This window comes from Loxodonta africana, chromosome 3 (genome assembly GCF_030014295.1).
Source record: "Loxodonta africana isolate mLoxAfr1 chromosome 3, mLoxAfr1.hap2, whole genome shotgun sequence".
Classification (NCBI taxonomy): domain Eukaryota; kingdom Metazoa; phylum Chordata; class Mammalia; order Proboscidea; family Elephantidae; genus Loxodonta; species Loxodonta africana.
In genome coordinates, this window is record NC_087344.1 from 135,938,706 (window position 1) to 135,958,698 (window position 19,993).

At 44.0% G+C, this 19,993-nt stretch overlaps 1 non-coding gene across 1 annotated transcript; it reads right to left on the bottom strand.

Annotated features, from left to right (window-relative positions):
• Positions 1–9,670: 9,670 nt before the first annotated feature.
• LOC111752905 (U1 spliceosomal RNA) lies at positions 9,671–9,833 on the bottom strand. The gene has a single exon (XR_002787799.2). It is a non-coding gene; the product is annotated as a U1 spliceosomal RNA (small nuclear RNA).
• Between the last annotated feature and the right edge of the window lie 10,160 nt (positions 9,834–19,993).

The following is a 19,993-nucleotide window of genomic DNA, read 5'->3' on the forward strand; positions in this document are numbered from 1 at the left end:
GCCTGTTGAGGTGATCGTGATCTGTTTCTTTATGTGATTTGATATTGAGTGTTGTCTCCGAGCCATCTATAAGTTATTTTATTAGTTTATGCTTGCTTACTGTGTTGTAGCTTCTTTTTTGTTTTGTTTTGGTATACCCCTATGGGTTGCTTGAGCGAGCTAACTTGATTATTTTTGCCTTTGGAGCTCTGACGTCCTGTCCCCAGATGGCTAGAGCTGTTGTCAGGTATATCAGTGTAGGAGTCCATTCAGTTTTCTTGTATGAATTCAGCTCGGTTTTCCAGGTAGCTGATATCAAGTGTGTGGTACAGGCTCTGTCCTACAGTCTTAGAGGGGCAGGGGTGATTGGCGTATATACCAGTATCTGATTGCAACAGGGGGTTATGCTCTGAATTTAAGGCAGGGGGCTGAGAACCGACCCCTGCATGTCTCTGAGGAAAGCATATTCCTGTTCTCTAGGGCATGCAGGTGGGTGGGTTCTGCACAAGAACCATGGGCACCCAAAGTTTTTGGTTGTAAGGACTGGGAGGTACCAGTTATCTTTGGACCCTTGTCGCAGGTGGCTGAATGACCTGAGTGGAGCTACCAGTCCTTAGGCCCCTGATGTGGGTAGGTGAGGACCTTGTTTAACAAGCAAAGCAATGTCAAAACATCAAACACCCACCTCTCCACTGCACAGCCAAAATGGTTGGAGTCTGCCAACTAGGGCCTATTCTCCCAAAACAGGCCCACACAGGTCCATGCAGAAGGGAAGAGTGCTCAAAGTCCATGGACGGTTTATGGCTGGACAGTAGCTGCTTCTGTCCTGAGCTCCTCTGGTTAGTGGAGCTAGCAAATTTTCTTTTCCCACAGTTGCGAGTTTTTTCCTTCCCCAAGGCCAGGATGGCTCTAGGTGCTCAACAGCGCCTATCTCGGGCCCAGGGAATTCAGCCACTGAAGCCAGCTTGGGGGTGGGGGGGCACGGTAAAATATATGCGAGTATTTAGCTTTTGCTGAAAGCACTGCTCTTCTCAGGTTCCGGAGGTGTGAGTAGGCTGTGTTCCTGGGTGCTTTTCCCTGAGGAAACTGTGGCTGAACACTAGTACCAGCCCATCACCACTTCCACTCCAGGGATGGTGCCTGAGGGCTCATCGCAATTCAGGTCCTTTAACTCCTCTCCGCTTCTGAAAGGTCTCTTCCTCCCCCTGCCTCTCAGTTCATTTTCTAAGCTTGCTCTTGATACTCAGGGCTCCCAGCTTGTCACAAATATACTCATTTCACTTGTTTTTTCAGGTCTCTGTTGTAAAGAGGGCTCGTCAGAAGAGTCTGTCTATTCTGCCATCTTAGCTCTGCTTCCCTACATACCCAATAATTTTTATTGGATGCCAAGTACTAGGATTTTTTTTTTTTTTTTTTAGTTCTTTAAATATTTTTTAATTTTGCTCTGGGATGCACTTAAGCTACTTCATAATAATCTTGGCATATCTGATGTGCCTGGAATCCAGTATCCAGGGAGTTTTTAGCCACTGTGTGGGTCAACTGCTTTTGGTCATAACTTCTCCCTCCTGGAGCCAGAGGATAACTTAGCCCTTAATCTTCAACAGAGGAAAGCACTTAAACTCTCTGTAAACCCATGGTTTCTCATTGCTAAGGCACTGAAAATGGACTTCTGTCTTAATTCATATTTTATATTTGGGCAAGGAAAACAGCTGCTGCTGGGGAGAAAACTTCACGGTTCTTCTTCATTGAGCTATATCAGTCTGTAGGATGTAGGGCTTCTAGTTTCAATGTCCTGAATACTCGCTCTGGACCTTGTGGGTTTGAGATGGTTTTCTTTGAAACTGTTTTTGTCTTCTCCCCTTCTTCCTTGCCCTCCCTAGCATGTTTTGGGGTCTTGCTGTCTCTGTGTGTTGTTCTTGCAATAGGCACGAGGTGGCGCCATCGTCCTTCACGCCTTTTCTTGGCTAATGAAGAAAGATTCCAGGTTATTTCCATTTACCAGGACACTGTGGCTCAGAAGAGAGAGTTGAGAACACACGCTGGGAGGGACTGGCAAAAGGCCCACGCCTGCCAACACAAGACATAGGAATGTCTTCTAAAATATAGTTAAATATTCAGCCTTTTAAGATAAGAAAAAACTAAAGGTATTTCTGACAGTGAAAAATAATGTTCTATTTACTTACAATTCCTGGAGTTCTTGGGTGGTGAAAACAGTTAAACACTCGGTGACTAGGCCAAAGGTTGGTGTTTCAAATCCACGGAGAGCTGCCTTGGAATACAGACCTGGAGATCTGAAAACCCTATACAGCAGTTCTCTTCACACATGGGTTCATGATGGGTAGGAATCGACTTGACAGCAACTAATAACATTTTCAATTCCTGCCATCGCTGAAAGAGGGGGCATCTTATGGGAGCATCCTGATTTTCCAAGCTCCTGATGCATGTCAGGTGCAAATCCTATGCAGAGGGAGAGCTAATGCTGTCTGCCCATGAAGGAGGTAAGAGAGGCCTTGAGGAAAGGGGTGGGGGAAGAGGAAACTGGAGTCAGAAAAATAAAGAGGCTGCTTAAGGGGGGAAGGGTGCTGTAAAATTGTGGAGAAAGTAGCATCAGCATCAGAACCTGTCAAAATTCAGGGGGGATGATGACCAGGATCAGCCCAAAGTTCATTCGTATGAGGTGGCAGTCAGACATACTTCCACCCACCAACCTTTTGAGCTGTCCCTCCCACAGCACACTCTCTTCTTTTCTGGGTTTGATGCTCCATTCCAGTGGGCACACAGAACTCACAGACCATACTTAACGTCAAGTGGTTTATTAAGGAAGTAACAGGATACAACTTAGGATCAGGATCAACAGGCTGCAACTCAGGATCAGGATCAGGAAGCATGGAGGCAAAGTCTTCCTTCTTCAGTGCAGTACAGCTCTCTCAGCCCCCTGAAGATATGCTCCTCTTGGCCCCCCTGAAGACAGCCTCCTCTGGACTCTGCTGCCTGTCATCATTGACTCTGCCGCTGGGCCCCTTCTGAGCCTGTCACCATCTTCAGCATTACAGCCCTTGACCCATGTTACAGCTCTTGTAGGAGGTTCTTTTCCTTTTCTCTCTCTCTTTCTGCTTCTTCTCTCCTCTCTTCCTTCTCCTTCCCATCTGAAAAACCTCTGTGAGGTTAACTGTATATATATACAAATTCCTCATCAATTTCAAAGCATGGCCCTCCCACCAGGGCCATGAACTAATTCCCTCTCTGTAGGCCACATACACTTCACTTGCATAGGCTATGGTCACTCCATTTGCATAGTATGTTAACCAATCCCTGCAAGGTGCATACTAATTACACAGCAGGCTTCAGCCTAGGGCAAGACAAAAAGTATCAAACCTCAAGTTGTTTACTGCCTATCCAGGAAATGTTGAAATGTCGACCAACCTGGACAAAAGTAACAAACCCTCTGGGGTAGAAAACTAGGGCAAAGGTAACTCCTCAGGGCTTTGGGGGGCAAATCTCTCAGCATGTTTTACCAAATAACCAAGACAAAAGGTCACTTAGAGGATCTCATGTCACCACATGTGTGTCGGGGTGGTAACTGGAGAGAGTTGTTTTGCAATAGATGTAAGACTTGGGAGCAAGGCATCAAGCAGGCAGCAAGGCATCAAGCAGGCAGCTGTCACTCAAGGGAAGAAGTCTGAGGAGAGTTTAGATATGTAAAGGGCATTTGATGAAGTGTTGCCACCGGGTTTGTGATACCAACACTCCTCATCTCTACAAAGAAGGCATCAAAGTGGGCTTGATGTGCTTCTTGTGCATGTTGGGTATAAATATGGAATTAGATCCCTACTTATTCATATTAAAATAGTCATCCTTGTACCACCTGAAATTCTCTAATACTGAAGCAGGCAGTCATGAAAGGGTTATTAACCATCCCATAATAGTTGTTTTTCGGAAGAGTCAACTCTTGATACATTTTTGTTACAACTTTTACAGCATTTCACCATGATTGGTTGAATCCCCAGGTTTCTTCTCTTCTTCTGGCAGGAGGCCAAGGCATGGGCCCACTGACTCTGAATCTACCCGCTATATGACCTTACTAGGCTGGCAGTAGCGAGCTGTTGCCATTTTTCTTGGGTTGTGCACAGTATTTTTAGAGCCATATGCAAAAACTCATTCACTAAAATAATGCGGACTGCGAGAATCACAAGATTGAAGATCTCCCCTCACTGTTCATTTACATGTATGTCATTTCCTATAAAGGGAGCAAATTTGCCCTGGTTCAGGGAACTGGCAGCCTTGGGTCACAAGACCCTGCCTGTGTCCGAGTTTGTAAACTGTGAATAAACCTTTCTGTTCTTCCAATCCTGTGTCCGGCTGACTTCAATTCACTAGTGTGCTTGACAAGAATCTATTAGTTGATGGCTTCAGTACTGCCAGTGGTACCCATGCCAAAAACAGGGAAACTGGCTATTGAAAAGTAAAATAAGCCCCACCTGGGGGTACAAAGTTATTTGCTGTGGTGGAATCTCCTAATGCAATCTCTCAGGCCAAGGGCACAAAAACCCACTAAGTGCCAAGGAAACACAGTCAATCATAATTCTTCAGAGAATTATTAGAGAGCCTGAGGGATCTCTAGAAACGATTCCAGGCACCCTCTCATTTACACACAGAGAAAATGGCTCTGAGTTGAGGTCCAAATCTTCCCCAAGACATGTGTCAAGCCTGATACAGATGGAGCAGATTCTTGGACCCCCAGAGTCTGGGAAGATGTAGCTAGGAGGCACATGAATTCACTCGGGACAAGGCCACAACATAAGAGCCTGCTGGTGGGACATAGGTGACTGACGCCATGATCTAAGGGCTATATATTTCCAGAATGATTCCACCAGAAAGGCCATTCTTACACTCCTAGGTCAATGAGGATTCCAAGTCTGTCCTTTTACTGAGTTTGGTGTTCCAATCTCCAAATCCTGAGCATTTTTCCTACCTTACACCTTTTTTGTTAGGTTTTGAAGATGATTTTTGGTACATGAAATTCTCAAGCGTAAAGGGATTACAGCTAATTAACTTCAACAGTGATTGAAGTCAACTGCCGTCTTCACAGGCTGGTTGGAATCCACATTCTTTTCTTTCCTTCCTTTCTCTTTTTGCCTGACTGTAGGCTGAAACCCTGGTGGCGTAGTGGTTAAGTGATATGGCAGCTAACCAAAAGGTTGGCAGTTTGAATCCACCAGGTGCTCCCTGGAAACTCTATGAGGCATTTCTACCCTGTCCTATAGTGTTACTATGAGTCAGAATCAACTCAACAGCAATGAGTTTTTTTGGGTAGGTTCCCACTTCACAGCAATATCACTATTGATTTATCTGTGGAAAAGAATAGCTAAGCAATCTAGAAATGGGCATAAATTGCAGGAATTTACTGCAATAAAACAGAAGTCTCACAAGGAACCAAAATGCTTTGACTGTCCAGCAACTGATCACCAATCTCTGGGCGTCTTCATGTGAGTTGGGGGTCTGGAATTTAAGTCAAGAGGAGCTGGAACTTCTTGAAGTTGGAAATCTTATGATGAAGGTATCTTTTCCTGCTACTGAGGACTGTGGGTTCTGGGTAAATTTAAAAAATAGAAGCCCCAAAGTCATTGACTAGTCTGGATTGAAATAAGGGATAAAGTCAGAGACCACACGTCTCAATTAGCAGCTAATGAAGAACTTTGAAAGAGAGGGAAAGCTGTAGGCAAAGGTACTCTCCACCTGTCATCTCCCAAAGGTTCTGGTTCTTCTCTGGATAGTTGTGTTGTGTGGTGGCTTCTCTACTCCCTGAGTGTGTTTGAACTCTTATTGACACCTGGCCTTGGACCCCATGCAGGGCCAGCTTCATGGGCACGTGACCTGTGCAGTCACAGATGGCCCCACTCTCAGAAGAATTCTCATGCTTGGTTTAATGTTCTGCTGTCATCATCTTGGAATTATTTATAAGTTTATCTTTGAACATATGTCTCATAAGTGAAATTCAATGGGACAAGGAAGCATGCACTAATGCAGAAAAAATGTGGACAATACATATGTCTGCTGCAGTTCCTTGCTGGTTCATTTACATACCACATTCTTGATAACCCTATGAGCACAGAATTAAAGTGAACTGAAAATGCATGGGGGTTCAGCAAGATTCAAAGTGAGTACAAGGTGTGAAGCACAAGACAAGGCAAAGTCAAGGCATAACAGATTCAGATGGTAAAAAAAAATGCTTTTTTGGACATAGATAGTTTATTACTTACATGAACAGTAAAACTTATCAAAGGTGTCAGCCCCTCATGGTCCTCTCATCAGACTACATTCAAAAAGGGGGCCAGATGACTGAAACATAAGTAATAGGACACTGTTGCAGAGGAGTCAATGCCTTGCTTCAGTTAAGGAGTTTTATATCCTGTGGCTGTGCCCTAAGGAGGGCTAGATGAAAAATCTCACACCTCACTGGAAGCAGAGGGGTGGATGGGAAAACTGTCTAATGGCACCTCCCACAAGAAAGAGAGGCAGATGAGAAAGTGTCAAGCTCCTCACAAGACCATCTATCTTATGTTCCTGGGCATAGGACAGGGTATTCCTCCAAGACTTGGGTACTTACCTGTATGGCCTATGTAGATATGTACAAGGTGGCGAAAACACCATGGTAGAGCGATTCCCCTGCACAAGGTGTGTCTAAAACTGATGGGAGGATGTGAGGCCAATATGGTGGAGTAGCCAGGTGCTTCCAGTGGTCCTTCTTACAACAAATACCTGAAAAAACAAGTGAGTCAATAATATATTTGACAACCTAGGAGCCCTGAACATAAAAGGCAAAGTTCAGAAATCGGACCAGGTGGCACAGGGCAGGAGAGATGGTTCAGAAGCAGTGAGGAGTTGCTGGGCCTGACTTGGTTGGAACTGGTGCCCCTCAGCCCTGATCCCCTGGCATGACCGCGGCGGGGCTGGTGGCAGCATCTGGGGCAAGTTTTCCATGGCGAGAGAGAAAGAGAGTGCGATTGGCACAAAGTCTACCTCCACCTCCAGAATCAATGAAGAACAGCACTCTCGGCAAAAGATGAGTGCTTGCATCTAATCTACATTGTGGATCAAAAAGCACTCCTTTTGAAAGAACTTTCTCCCATTTATCTGATCTCTCCTCCCTCTGCCCCAGCCCCTGAGCTGGCTTCAGTGGTGATTGATTTCCCCAGGCCTGAGATAGGTTCTGCTGTGTTTCCTGAGCCATCCTCCTGGCCTCGGAGAAGGAACAAATTAACAAATGGGGGAAAAATAATCTGCCAGCTCCCCTAAGCTGGGAACTCAGGGCAGAAGCAGCTCCTATCCAGACACAAGCAGTCTATGGACTTTGAATGCCTTTCACCTCTACATGGACCTGTGTGGGCCCATTTCAGACACTTAGACCCTTGTTGGCACAGTTCAACAGTGTACGTGCCTAAAGTCTGAATTCAACTGTCTCAGCTATGCAGTGGAGAGGTAGGTTTTTGACGTTTGACACCCTCTGCCTATTAAGTGGAAACCCTGGTGGCATAGTGGTTAAGTGCTACGGCTGCTAACCAAGAGGTCAGCAGTTCGAATCCACCAAGCACTCCCTGGAAACTCTATTGCGCAGTTCTACTCTGTCCTATAGCGCTGCTATGAGTTGGAATCAACTTGACGGCAGTGGGTTTGGTTTGGTTTTGGCCTATTAAGCAGAGTCCTCACCTATCTACATTAGGGGCCTGAGGACTGGTGGATCCACCCACAACATCTAGCCACCTGCCACAGGGGTCCAAGGATAAGTGGTGCCTCCCAGTCCTTACAGCCAAAAGCTTTGGGTGCCCATGGTCTGGCTGCAGAGCCCACCCATCTCTGCACTCTAGGGTACAGGGACATGCTTTCCTCACAGACACTCAGGGGATGGTTGTCAGGCCCCTGCCTTGCTCAGAGTGTGACCCCCTGCTGCAACCAGACAAAACACTTGCAACCAATCACCCCTGCTCCTTCAAGACTGTAGGTGACAGCCTGCACCACACACTTGTTGAAAGACTACCTGGGCACCTGAGCTGAATCCATACAAGAAAAGTGAATGGACTCCTAGGCTCATATACCTGGTAACAGCTCTAGCCATTTGGTGACAGGACATTAGAACTTTAAAGGCACCAATAATCAAGCTAGCTCACTCAAGCACCCTATTCGGGCATATTAAAACAAAAGAAAGCAAGAAGCTAGGACACAGTAAGCAAACATAAATTAATACTATAACTTATAGATGGCTGAGATACAATAGTCAATATCAAACCACATAAAGAAGCAGACCATGATCACTTGAACAAGCTCCCAGAACAAAGACTCAAGAAATCTTCTGGATGAAGATATATTCCTGGAGTTAACAGAGGTAGAATACAAAACACTAACATACAGAACTCTTCAAGAGATCAGGAAGGAGATCAGGCAAAACAGAACGCACCCAAGGAACACACAGATAAAGTAGTTGAGGAAATCAAGAAGGTTATTCAAGAGCATAATGACAAATTTAATAGGTGGCAAGAATCCACAGAGGGATAGCAATCAGAAATTCAGAAGATTAACAATAAAATTCACAATTAGACAACTCAATAGAAAGTCAAAGGAGCAGAATTGAGGAAATGGAAGTCAGAATTAGTGAGACTGAAGATAAAACATTTGGCACCAATATAGTCACAGAAAAATCAGATAAAACTGTTGGAGGCACTAACAGCCCAGGAAAAACTTCTTTCTTGTCAACTAGAACTTGTTTCAGGATCTTCAGGCTGTGAAAACAGACAGGGTTTTTTACCGACATTAAGAAGAGCATCAGCCATGGAATTCTTTCTCCCTCTTCTGTTAGGGATTGAACTGTGTCCCCCAAAGAGAAATGTCAAAGTCCTAATCCCTATATCTGTGAATGTGACCTTATTTGGAGTAATAGAGTCTTTCTTTGAAGATAAGTCCACTGCAGGTGGACTCAATTCTGACTCACAGCAACCCTATAGGACCGAGTAAAAGCTGACTGCCACATCTTTCTCCAGCTTTTTGAAGAGTATCAGTTAAGTAATACTAGAGAAGGGTGGGTCCTAGTCCTAATCCCTTCTGAGTGCTGTTTCATAAAAGAGAAGAGAGGTGCAGAGAGAGTCAGGCACAGGATGTATACAACATGTGAGGCTCCCTCACAGACGAATGAACACCAAGAGATAACTGGGGACTGCCTGCAAGGATGGCTCTTTCTGCCTGAGCTCACAGAGGCATTGCCCAGGCAAGGCCCTCAACTGGGAGTTCTACTCCACAGGACACTGAGGAAAATAAACATGCGGTCTTCAAAGTCACAAATTTATCATTTTTATGACAGGTATTCCCAGGAAAACTTTGAGCAATCACTGGAAATGACCCAGTACAGAACCTCAGCTGCTGCTTCAAAGAGTCTTTTGCTGGTCTAGATGGGAAAAATGGTTGGTTCTGTCCTTCAAGAGATTCGCCCTACCTGTAGGTTCACGCTCCCTGTGCAGAAAAAAAAAAAAAAAAAAAAACAGGATCAACGTTTGGAGCAACTTGACAAAAGCAAGGAAAGGGAAAAAGCAGGATCAGTAATTGTAACAACTCGACAAAAGCAGGAAAAAGAAACTACGATGCGCATGTGTGAGAGTTTAAGATTCTAGTGAGGACAGAATTCTGTGTTTTGAACAACAAAGACCAGGGGAAAGCGGGAATACAACCCAGCACTAACACAAATTACACAGTCAAGTTTCCCATATTTAGGAAAATCACCGAGGCCAGCACATCTGAACTGTAATGATAAGTCTCTCTCTGGGAAAACCATCTTTGTGATCTAGACATCTCCCCTGCTAAATAAGTATGAGTTGTTCGCCTGCTGCCTCGCTACAGCCTCACAGTCCTCACACTTTTTTTTTAACATACGGTCATTTGTCTATCACACTTCCTAGCCCTCAGCCCCGCTATGCTCCTACTGCGCCCAGTTTCAAGCCACAGCCCTAGACTTGTTCCCACAACACGGAAAATCACCAAGCAGTTTAGCAGCAGATGCAGACCCAGCAGCTACTGCGCTGCCATATCTACATAAGATGCTCCCCATTGGTGACGTCACAGAACCCGCTCTTTCGCTCCAACCCACACTGCACCTCCCCGGCCTCCTTTGTCTCCTCCCATTCCTCCCAGCCAGCCAACGAGCAGGCCGGCAGCCGGAGGTGGAAGTGACCTCTCCTTTTCCCCTCCCCAGCTACCGTTTAGGCGGCCAGGGGAGCCGGCGGCCTGGACCAGCTGCGGGTGTCCTCACTACACGGGATCTTCACCTCCCTCCTTCCTACACCCCTTTGGCGGCCAGCTGAAGCCTGTGCAGCTTTCTCGGAATAATGGCTGTTAATGTGTAGAATAGAACAAATGTTCTACCTGATTCTAAATGTTTACAAAGGAAACCGATCCCTTTCAAATCCAGTCTTCTTTGTGATGTATCGCTTCAACTGAAATTCCAGGCCACCCTCAGAAAGGAAGAAATAGTACTTCTGAAGTTAGAGGGACTGCCCAGTGGACTGCAAGCCCCTAGTCTGTACTGGTTTTACCACTATTGGTTTTTATATAGTTTCCAATCTAATTTCACGAACCCGGTAGGAATTTTTAGCAGAGACGATTGGCCATCTCAAACTCTCGGGTATGGTGTCGGACTTTGGCGTTGCTCTGATGGCCATCCCCAGACCTTCAGTGCCTATCTTATGGTAGCACTTTATGTTCCACAAAGGAAGAAACAATCGTCCAACTTTGACAAAATATCCAGAGAAAGTTTTACCTGAGGCGCTTAGCAGATGACCTGACCTGCTGCCTTCATGTATAAATATAACCCAGGAAAAACTGAAGGTAGAGCTTGGAATGCCCAACTCAAAGACTATTTGAATATTTACAAATAGATTCTATTCTGTTTGTCAAATCGCAAAATATTAATTGGAGGGTTCTGTTCTGTACCGGGTGTGTGACATGGTGACCAGTTGCACATTGGAGGACAAGGCCCTACTGAAAATAAGGGATTTAGATGACAGTGTAGCAACCAAATGCTGAACCCTCTATCCCAGCCCCATGCCCTGAATACTGGCAGCCAGACTCAGTCTCCAGGCAGGAACAGAGAAACACTATTGTTATGTATGCTCCTGTGTGATGTTCTCCAATCAGCTCACTAAGATGTGTGCATCTCTAATCCTTTTTACCCTGTTAAGATGTTTTCATAATGCATCACCTATGTATAAATCACTTATAATGTGAAGTTAGAAATAGAGAATCTCCAAACTTAGAAATACACATATGTATTTTTATGTGCTCTAACCATTAACTGTAAATTGTTAGAAAGTTGTTCTAACCTTGAAAACAGATCGTAGAAGTATGCAGAAGCCAAACCCAAACCAAACACATTGCCATCAAGTTGATTCTGACTCTGCCCCATAGGGTTTCCAAGGAGCGACTGGTGGATTCAAACTGCCATCATTTTTGGTTAGCAGCTGAGCTCTTACCTACTGCCCCACCGGGGCCGTAGAGTAGGTTGTAAATTATTTTCTGAAATTGGGCTGTGCATCTGCAGTCTGCAATAACAGAAGGTAACATTAATCAGATCTCTATAAATGGTGAGGATGGTGCAGGACCAGGCAGTGTTTCATTCTGTTGTACATAGGGTCGCTATGAGTCTGAATAGACTCGACAGCACCTAACGACAACGACGACATAAAGTAGGGAAGTATAAATATGTCATACAGCAATGCCCTTAATTGGCAATAAAGTATACCAATTATAGTTGAACATGACAGCACACATGGTATATAAACCCCTGAGTTTCTGCTCATTTTCAGTGAAGAAGACAGAACCAAACAGTCTCTCTAACTCTCTGTCTAAAGACTAAGAAGCCTGCTGAGATACTGCTCACTACAACCGGCTTTGGACCCTAGCTATGGGGGACCTCCTCTGAGTTCAAGAGGTGGTCAGGTCTTCTCCCCAAGACCACTTGTTAAAGGTAAAAGCCCAAGGTCTATAAAGATTTGCACTGTAACATTTAAACTAACCTTGTAATTGTTAATTCTGATTTTCCAGTGGTAAATGAATGCCTTGAGGTCTCACTTGAGTACCTTACCATACTTACCTTACAATAAACTGAACGACTTTATTTGTGACAAACCTGAGCATCGCTTTAAAATATTTTATTGTGTTTTTGGTGAAAGTTTATCCAGCAAATTAGATTCTCATTTAACAATTTCTATACATATTATTTTGGAAACCCTGGTGGCATAGTGGATAAGAGCTATAGCTGCTAACCAAAAGGTCAGCAGTTCAAATCTACCAGGTGCTCCTTGGAAACTATATGGGCAGCTCTACTCTGTTCTATAGGGTCACTATGAGTCAGAATCAACTCGATGGAAAAGAGGTTTGGTTTTTTGGTTTTTATACGTATTATTCAGCGACAATGGTTACACTTTTCATAATGTCTCAGAATTTCCTTTCTGGTAGTTCTGTTTTTATTAATCCAGCTTCCTTGTCCCCCCTTACCTTCTCATCTTTGATCTAGGGTAAATGTTGACTTTAGGTCCCATTTAGATAAATATTTAGTGGAGCACAGCACTCATGGGTGATATTATTTATCTTATAAGCCACTCTGTCTTTTGGCTGATAGGTGACCACTGGGGGTAGTTTGAGTTCCAAGTTTAAAGGGTATTCCAGGGCGGTAGTCTTGGGGATCATCTAGTCTTTACCGGTCCACTAAGTCTGGCTTGTTTAGGAATTTGAGTTTTGTTCTACATTTGTCTCCCATTCTGTCTGGGTCGATCTATTGTGTCAGTAGTGGTAGCTGGGCATCGTCTAGTTCTTCTGGTCTCAACGTAGGTGAGGCTGTGCTTCATGTAGACTCTTAGTCCTGTAGCATAGTTTCTTCTTCGAGTTTTGGTTTCTTCTTTGTCTTTTGTTCCTCTTTATTTATTCTTAAGACAAAAATCCTCCGGGACAACTTTCTTGGCATTCTGACCAAACTGTGTGAAAAAAACCTGGCATCACCCTACAGTGAAGCTCAGAACTTTCAATCAGCTTTTTAGGTCTCTTTTCTTTATTAAAAGGAGCCCTGGTGGTACAGTGGTTAAAGCGACCGACTGCTAGCTGGCGATTCCATTCGAAATCACCAGCTGCTGTGCGGGAGAAAGATGTGGCAGTCTGCTTCCGCAGAGATTTACAGCCTTGGAAAACCTACGGGTTGCTATGAGTGGTGGGTCTGTTATCTAAACATGACCAGATTTACCTGAGAAAATCATCTCTTAACAGGGATCTGACAGGAAACAGAAGGTCCATTCAACCTGAGTGATTTAAAGAGAGTTTTACAAAGGGGCTATTTAATCGTGTGAGATGTGTGGGCAGGATTAAAAGAATTCAACATAGGACAGAGAAGCACCTGGGATCTGGAAAGAGCAGGGCGGCCATTACCACCTCCAGGCCTGTATGGAGGTGGAAGGGAGGGTCTGTACTAGAACCTAGGAGGCCTGGAGCCTTGGGGAGGGTCACAAGACAGGACCGTGGTCTCTAGAAAAGGAATCAGCGAGTGACCTCCAAACCTAGCCCTCGTAGGGAGGGACTGAGGGGATTTAAAAATACTCAGAACTCTTTCTCCTTCTACCCTTTGATCTCCTTCCTCTACCTCCCATTGGCTGCACGCAACAGGAATCACGAGGGCAAGGAAGCCCAAGAGATGCTGGCTGTGGAGATCAGATTCAGGCACACAGATCAGGCAGGAAGCCGAAGGGGGGAATCTGGAGTGACAGAGAATAGCCAGCACAAATATGCGAGAGAGCTTCCCAAAATAAACAACTTGAAAGAAGCAGAAAATACGCAGGAAGAAGTGTTCAAAAATAACTTTCAGAAAAAGGTAAAATCCTGACTCATATATAGCTATACCTATAAATACGTGTCAAAGAATTAATTTTACCCATATGATAGAGGAAACCAGACAGATGTTAAAAGTGGTTCAAAAGGAAAAGTCAAAACAGCACAGATTTATGCGTAAAGAAGTATACAGATGAATTACAAATGGGGACAGAACTCATTTTCTAGAGAGGGGACCGAGTCAATATCACTACCAGAAAGGACAAAATCTACTTATCTATCAGTAAACTACAACTTCTGAAGAGTTGCAAAATACCTCAACTTTAATAATCTGGGAGGGAATGCTGTATATGATGCACAATTTTCCACTGACAATTTTTTTTTTTTCTACAGAAGAAAATAAAACAAAAGAAAACCACTCTTACAGTTAATACTGTCCTAGATAGGTAACCACCACGCATCTGTCAGTTTGTTGCACTGTGACAGCTTGATCATAAGGAACTCCCCATTAGGCCATAGGTCTAGAATGGGAGAGAACAAGTAAAGTGACAGGAATAGACACCACGGACATTTGGGCCATTTCCTCATGCAACTTACTTGTGCTTTCAGGTCCTGCTCGAGCCTGATCTTATATATACAACTTCCGTTTAATGATGGAGTCCTGCTGTGCATGTCCGACTTTATGACTGGGTGGGTCAGACAACATCCAGTTCACGATGGGCAGCTCAAGACTGCATGGTGACTTGGTGGCCCATGTTGTTCAGTCTCTACTAAGGCCCAGTAACAAGCCAAAAGCTGTTTCTCAGGAGGGAAGTACTTATCTGCAGAGGATAACAGGGCTTTGCTCCAAAATCCTAAAGGTCTATGCTGTGACTCACCAATAGGGATCTGCCAAAGACTCCAGACAACATCTGTATGAGCCACTGACACATCAGGCACCATTGGATCAGCCAGATCATATAGCCCAGGAGGCAGAGAGCTTGCACAGCAGCATGAACCTGTTACAGAGCCATCTCTTCTGGTCCTCACTCAAAACTAGAAGCATTTTGAATCACTTGTTGAACTGGTTGGAGTAGAAAACCCAAATGGGGAATACGTTTCCTCCAAAATCCAAAGAGGACTGACAGACATTGTGCCTCCTTTATAGTTGTAGGAGGGCCAGAATTAGCAATTTATCCTTCACTGTACAAGGAATATCTCAACATGCCCCACACCGCTGGACTCCTAGAAACTTCACTGAGGTGGAAGGTGCCTGAATTTTTGTGGGATTAATTTCTCACCGTCTAGCACACAAATGTTTTGTCAATAAATACAGAGTCATTGACATTACTTCCTTACTTGGTCCAGTCAGTGTAAGATCATCAATGTAATGGACCAGCATGACGGCTTGGGGAATGGAAAGGCAATCAAGGTTCCTGAGGGGTAAATTAAGACATAGGGCTGGAGACTTGATATTTCTCTGAGGTAGGACATTGGAGGTGTACTGCTGGCCTTTCCAGCTGAAGAAAAACTGCTTCTGGTGTTTCTTAAAAACGGAAAATGAGAAAACGGCATTGGTCAGACCAATAGCTGCATACCAGGTACCAGGAGATATGTTAATTTGTTCACGCAATGAAACCACATCTGAAACAGCAGCTGCAATTCGAGTCACCACCTGGTTAAGTTTACAGTAATCTACGGTCATTCTACAAGATCCATCTGTTTTTTGCACAGGCCCCACAGGCGAGTTGAATGGGGATGTGGTGGGAATCGCCACCCCTGCATTCTTTAAGTCCTTGATGGTGGAAGTAATCTCTGCAATCCCTCCAAGTACATGGTATTCCTTTTGGTTTGCTATTTTCCCAGAGATGAGCAGTTTTAATGGTTTCCACTTGGCTTTTCTTGCCATAATAGTCCTCATTCCACTTGTCAGGGATCCAAAGTGGGGGTTCTGTGAGTTGCTGAGTAAATCTATTCTGATTATGCCTTTCAGAACTGGGGAAATTACTACAGGATAGGTTTGGGGACCCACTGGACCCACTGTGAGACAAATCTGAGCTAAGAACCTGTTATGGATTGAGTTAAGTCCCCCCCAAAAATGTGTGTATCAACTTGGTTAGGCATGATTCCCAGTATTGTATGGTTGAGCTCCATTTTGTGATTGTAATTTTACGTTGAGAGGATTAGGGTGGGATTGTAACACCACTCTAACTCAGGTCACTTCCCTGATCCAAGGGAGATTCCATGGGGTGTGCCTGCATCACCTTTTATCTCTCATGAGATAAAAGGAAAGGGAAGCAAGCAGACAGTGCTGGACCTCATACCACCAAAAAAGAAGCACCAGGAGCAGAGCGCATCTTTTAGACCCAAGGTCCCTATTTGAAGAATCTCCTTGTCTGGGAGAACATTGATGAGAAGGTCCACAGAGAGAGAAAGCCTTCCCCTGGCACCGACACCCTGAGTTTGGACTTATAACCTACTAGACTGTGAGAAAATAAATTTCTCTTTGTTAAAGCCATCCACTTGTGGTATTTCTGTTATGACAGCATTAGATGACTAAGACAGAATTCAATAAGAATCTTACATTCATATGCCCCTGCTCTGACTGGTGGGCCACAGTGATGTTTTGGGTATCCTGGAGTTAGTGTCAGTTTAGAGCCAGTATCCAGTAATGCCCGAAAATTCTGATTATTTCCTTTTCCCCGATGAATAGTCACTCTCATAAAAAGGCTGTAGATCACTTTTGGGAAGGCTAGGAGAATTTAACAGCATACATTTTTGGCAGTGTAGGGGGCCTTTTCTCAAGGGGACCTGGCTTCACATTCATTCAAGGGGTTGTGGGTCTCTGAACTGGCTCTAGGCTGGGAATTAATTGAGGGGTTGCAACTCTCTGTTTTGGTGATTCGAGTTAGACTGCCGTCCACTTGACCTAGAATTCTTTCACTTGTACAGATCAGTAGATCTCCTGTCTGTTTCACTCCTGGGACACTATGACTTAGTACCCAACGCCATAAGTCCATATAAGTCAGACTATTCTGATTACTGCTTTGACAACACTGTCTGTTATGGTTACCACGCCCGCCTTGTCTTTGTTGATTGAATGCTGCTACTTCGCCCCCACAACCATGAGGCCCAATCAGCCCCATTGTAGTTAGGTGTTTTAATTCAGTTAGGGCAGTTTTCACTGTCAAACCTTACTTACATAAAAGAGCAATCATAGCAGTCTTCAAGGATGCTGGGGCTCCCTTCACAAATTTGTTCCTCACTGTTGTAAATGGTGTGTCCTCTGGCACTCCATGTGTGGGCCTGTCGCTCTAGCCTGATAAATCCACTCTAACATGCCAGTTTCCCTAAACCTTTGAATACCTTCTTCTACAGTATACCAGGGGTAGTTCTGGTACTTCGACTTGGTTTAGTGTAGGCCACCACGTAATCCGTACTTCATCGACCCAAAGAAATTAATTATTAAAGCTTTTACTAACCTCTCGAGCTGAAACACTGAATGAAGAATCTGTGCTTAGAGGGCCCATATCAATAAACTCAGACTGATCCATATTTGTGTTTCTTGCACCATTATTCCACACCCTTAATAGCCATTCTCACACATATTCCCCTGGTTTCTGTTTGTACATATTAGAAAAGTCAAGCAGTTCCTTTGGAGTGTGGCATGCCTCCTCCTGGGTAACATTTTATACTTCAGTTTTTGGGGCTCTCTGGGACTTAAGTCTAGTTATGGACCTAGAGCCAAAAATGGATAGTGGGGGTGAATTCTGGGACTATTCATCAATGCCTTGAAAGGCATATACCTCAGGTGCTGCCTCAGGTGATATCTCAGACAAAGACTCTTCAGACACAGTTGGGTTAATCTCATGAGAAGGGGGTGGAAGGTACAATGGTTTTACTGGGGGACGGTGGCTTAGTGGAAACCCTGGTGCCGTAGTTGTTAAGAGTTCAGCTGCTAACCAAAAGGTTGGTAGTTCAAATCCACCAGGTGCTCCATGGAAACCCTATGGGGCATTTCTACTCTGTCCTATAGGGTCGCTATGAGTTGGAATCGACTTCACAGGAATGGGAGGGTTTTTTTTTTTGGTTTGGTGGCTTAGACAAAGATGGAGTGATCTCTTCAGATGGGAGTAAGAGTCCTGATTCTGGTGGCAGGAATGTTTCAATGGAATTTAGAGCCTCAGTGTCCCCAGCTCTGGGATTATCTGCCCATAAGTTCCCATTCCAAGTTACAAGATCCCATTTCTTCTCAATCAATGGCCTCACTTTCACTTCAGACATCATTCAATGTTGGGAATTCAACTGGCATTGTAATTCAGCCACTCTTACAAAAAGGCTCTGCGTTAGATTTTTGGTAATATCAGCTCTGTTACTACAAGGAATAAGGCTTTCTGTCAGGACACAAGTTGCAAGTTTGAGGTTTTTTATGTGGCGCTTGAACTTTGTCTAATGAAAGCAGGAGCCACCAACCAGCTTCCTTATACTTCTCATTCTGACAAAATTGTAGAAAAGTTTCAAACATGTGATCACCCAGAGACTCACTTCTCACCAATACTTGATCTATTTGTGGTGATATTTGGCATATTAAAATTGCCACCTCATGCCATAGATAAGCAGCACCCAGTTTACTAATGGAGGAAGAGTCATCAGCGCCTTTAAGACTAGTCAGATTGAGAACCAGTTTAGAAAACTCATCCTTACTATTCTGTTTCTCTGGAACCACTCTCAGTACCAAATGTCTTAGGCTGGGTTCTCAAGAGAAGCAAAACCAGTGAAGTGTGTGTATGGATGTGTGTGTGTGTGTGTGTGTGTGTGTGTATAACTATATATATATACAGAGAAAGAGAGACCTTTATGGTAAGGAAATTGCTCACATGGTTGTAGAGGGTAGCAGGTCCCAAGTCCACGGGTCAGACATCAGGCTGGAGGTTTCTCCCATCTCATATACCTGCATGGGCTGATGAAGCCAAGATTGGCAGGTAAGGTGACAGGCTACTGGCTAAAATCCCAAGAACTGGAGATCAGATTGTGACCAGCCAGATGCAAGATCCAGAGCAAGCAAGTGAGCTTTGCCAAAACATCCATACATATATTGGATACAGGCCACACCCCTGAGGAAATCCCCTTACAACTGGTTGGCTGATCAAGTCAGATCACATTATGCAGGATGACTACACCACTATTTAACTGCCAAATTACATCATTACATAACTGCCAAACAACTGAGAATCATGGTCCAGCCAAGTTGACACACAACCTTAGCCACCACACATTAAAAGGCCATTGATTACCTTAATACTTTTCCCAACTGGTAACTAAAATAACCTACGAATAATTTTATCTACTCTAAAATTGTTAAACCCTGCTTAAATATACATTTATCTACTCTACTTTTGCTTCCTAGGAAAGGTAAATCTCCTGATAGTCAAAGTCAAATAGATGGTCACATTCTAAACTTGCCTCATTCTAGTTTCACTGATGATCAACCCTGATGCCAATCCTTCTAAAACGTTTTTTGGTTATGAAAATGGACTAATAATTAAGGTAAGGTAATATTTATCCTACTATAGTGTAAATTCATAATATTCTGGGATAAAATAATATTTACTAAGGGGTCATTCTACTCAGATAACTTTGGTGGGAATATGCCATTTGGCTAAAGGCCTAAGAGAATTGATTTTTGACTGTATAAACAAACAGATTCTTCCTTGAAGGGATCTACCTCTCTTTCATTCAAAGAGTTCAGTGCTTGTGAATTTATTCAGGGTCTGTGAATATTGCCGTGATTCAAGTCAGACTATGTTCACCAGACCCACAGTGTTTCTGCTTATGCAAATCAAGTAAGACTTTAATAGGTCGCCCATCAACTGCATTTCTAGAGACACCGATCAATGAGTTAATGCCAAAGAACTTTGAAGGACAGACCGTTCTGATTACTGCTTAAGTTCTGTACTCAATGTAGTAACTGAGATCACCTTGTCTTTGAAGGGTTAAATGTTGTGACTTGGTCCTTCCAATCCCATCTTCCTATCATTCCCATTCATTTCAAGGATCCCAGTTCAATGGCAGCAGTTTCCACTGTTGTTCATAAATTACCCACCACAGAGTTCTTTGAGGAGGTGAAAACAGTTCTGTAGGATGTATTTCTCACAGCCTTGTTGAAGGTAGTATCTTCTTGACC